This window comes from Morone saxatilis, unplaced genomic scaffold (genome assembly GCF_004916995.1).
Source record: "Morone saxatilis isolate NCDOM2014 unplaced genomic scaffold, NCSU_SB_2.0 Contig4, whole genome shotgun sequence".
Taxonomy (NCBI): Eukaryota; Metazoa; Chordata; class Actinopteri; family Moronidae; genus Morone; species Morone saxatilis.
In genome coordinates, this window is record NW_023339984.1 from 18,485,560 (window position 1) to 18,488,656 (window position 3,097).

A 3,097-nucleotide genomic window follows, 5' to 3' on the forward strand; every position below is an offset into this window, starting at 1 on the left:
GCATCGTTAGCTCTGTTAGCATCGGAGAACCGGCTCTCGAACACCGGTCTTTACCCTTCAGCCCGCCCGGCTCGGAGCAGCAGCAGCCGGCTGACGCTCCGCTGAGCTCCGGTAGAAACCGGCTCGTTGCGCGGGAAGGTTTCTGTCCGTTTGTAGCCTGTTAGCATGCTAACGTACCTGAGCAGCAGCAGAAGATCGCTGCAGTTTCTCATCCGGGGTTTTCTTCCTCCTCCGGGCAGACTTCCGCACCGGGAGCGGCATCCACCGGCAGAGAGGTCGTCGGTCCACCGGGCCCCGCTGCTCTGGTTCCGTTTACACCAGAACTGCGTTATAACGGACTCATTTGTGTCGGTTGTTGGACCGAACCGCTGATACACAGCTGGAAGGAGGACGTGCCGCGGGGCATCATGGGAGAGCCAAAGATCTGCAATAAAACGAGATGAGTCACTCCGACACAAAACTGAAACTGCTGTTTGTAATGTAAATAAAACACTTTATCACATTTAAATTCACATAATCCGATAACGTAAATGTGTGACAGAGATAACATATCGATCACCCCTACAGGAAGCGGCAATTAATGCGGATCCGATCGATCCCTGCCTTCACATTGGCCTGTAATTAAAAACATCTCAACGTGCATCATTTTCTAGAAATAAATAAATATATTTTTGACATTTCTGGCCGCAACAATCCCAACAACGTGTAACTGTCTATTATAGTTTATATTTATGTTATTGAGCCTGTTTATTCACTCTGTGTACACCAACAAAAGTGATTCTGATTGTGAATCGGAGTGAGACATCAGTGTACGGTAGTAACGGCCGTGTGCTCAGTGCTGCCCCCTAACGGACACTAACGGCCCCTGAGTGTCGTTCAACCTTTAATAATCGATTGTAGTGAAATGAAACGGTAGAAGAAACGTATATAAAAGAGTTTGGGGCAGTTAATTAAGTTTTGCCGCCTGTGGTTACTAACGGTCATCTGTGTCATCTCACGCCGGAGCACAAGATGGCGGCAGCGCGCTCAGAGAACCGGAAGGACCGGAAGAGAGGAGGAGTAAAGAAACCGAACCGGGACTTCAGCGGGTTCGTTCTGGGTCACAGTCACAGGATGGTGGTCTTCAGCAGACGGGACCTGGACAGGATCTACTCCGTGGTTCGTTACTCCGGCTCTCTGTTCCCGGGAAGGTCCAACGGTTAACGGCTAACGGCTAACGGCTAACGGACGCTTTAGACGCGTAGCCTAGCAACGGAAGCTCGAACACAGATACTGAGTTTATGATCGATGATCGATAGTTAACGAGGCAGTAGCTATAAACGTATTATAACTTACACACGATGGTCGATTCACATGATCAGAGTTATTAGTATTAATAAATATAAGTATTGATTATATTACAGCAATATTGTTTTAGGGATTATTAATAATTATTAAGAAGCAGTAAACTACACAAACAAACCTACCATCCTGTAGAATGAGCAGATTATAATAATATTATAATTCATCCTATAAGAGTAAACATTTTCTCCTTTATTTTAATAAATAATAATAAATCTCATCCAGCTGACACACAGTTCACTGTTTCTCTCTCAGGTCTTGCTGGCCGTGGTGGTCTTGTCCTGGTCTTATGTGATCTACGCCAGCAGGATCGCGTCCCATTGGCTGCTGGAGAGGCGGACCGCCCTCCTCCAGCAGGACTGACCGCCAGCGCAGGCGAGTGTTCGCCGTCTTCATGCTGCGCTAACTCGCTATCGGCAGCTCCGTCAGAGAGAAAACCAGAACACATTTTCACTGACATCAACAAGTTTACATTGGTCAGTCGGGTTGTAAGGAAATACGTACGGTGTCACTATACAGTTCTCACAATAAACTAAAGTATCCGTGTCAAAGATTGTTTGTGTTTTTAAGAAAAGTCTTTTTATATCTGGATTTATACCAATTATTGATCAGGTCGATGATGTCGGTAGAATCTTAATAAAAATAGATTTCATTAAAGTTTCAGAGTCTAAAGTTGTTTGAAGGAATCAGACATTTTCTAAATTGTTCTCTCTCTCTCTCTCTGTCTCGTCTGTTGTCCTGGTCTCAGACTGATGGACCGCTTCAAGAGACCGGACCTGCTGAACCACATCGTTACAATGCTGCAGTAGTGGACCGAACCTGACGGACCTCCGAGAGCCTCGGGGGGGCGACAGGGTCCGAGTACTGAGGAGGAATAACGACACAAACACACTTTCTGTTTCAGCTCCTCTCTGATTGTATGTGTAATAAACGACTATGTGTTATTGATCACATCTGTAATGATGTCGCACAGTGGAGGTGAAACTGAGTTTTAAAGGTTATATATGATATTCACTGCCACTAGATGTCGCACTAGAGCACCACAACAGACTCCTTTAACAGAAACTGATTTTACCCAGCAGACAATCACTTCAAAAAACAAAATAAAACTCACAAAACCCGTCAGTTAGTATTTACAACAATCACAGACAAAATAAATCCTTAATTTACACATTTAGATGTTTAAAAAAGCCCCAAACAGGCTGCTATATTATCTATTTTGGGGTTTTCAGACCAAAAGCTATTTACTTCGTCCTCTTCCTCCTAGAGAATCGATCGGATCGACTTCATATTTGGTCAGCACGCTGTAAAGACATTCGCGATGAACATTTATCAAAATCTTGAGGTTTTGTTTAACGGCGTGTCGTCAAACGTTGGTGTTTGCCATGAAAAAGGAACCCCAAACCCAAACTTACAGGGTTATTACTTACAGTGTACATTCTCCAATCGGCCCCGCTCTGAACACACCTACATACCAATATTCAGTCACAGTCGGCGCCACCTACTGTCAGCCTTGTATGGTGAATGTGATCTGATGATGTTCTGACACATTCGCCTGTTCATCACTGCAGCTTCAGTCTATATTTGTACATTATGATGTATTAAAGTGTTTTTTTCAGTTGATCGGTTTCCAAATGTCTCATTTCATCACGACTGTTTACAGGTTCTGTACGCGGAGCATCGACTCATTAATTTATTCTAAAGAAAACCATCGATATGAATGGAAACAGCTCATTATGAGTGTGTGTCTGATGTA

General features: G+C 44.2%; 1 long non-coding RNA gene across 1 annotated transcript; it reads left to right on the plus strand.

Moving 5' to 3' along the window:
- Positions 1-1,009: 1,009 nt before the first annotated feature.
- LOC118337999 lies at positions 1,010-2,964 on the plus strand. Its single transcript, XR_004797201.1, has 3 exons — positions 1,010-1,158; positions 1,597-1,817; positions 2,090-2,964. It is a non-coding gene; the product is annotated as an uncharacterized LOC118337999 (long non-coding RNA).
- Positions 2,965-3,097: the final 133 nt, after the last annotated feature.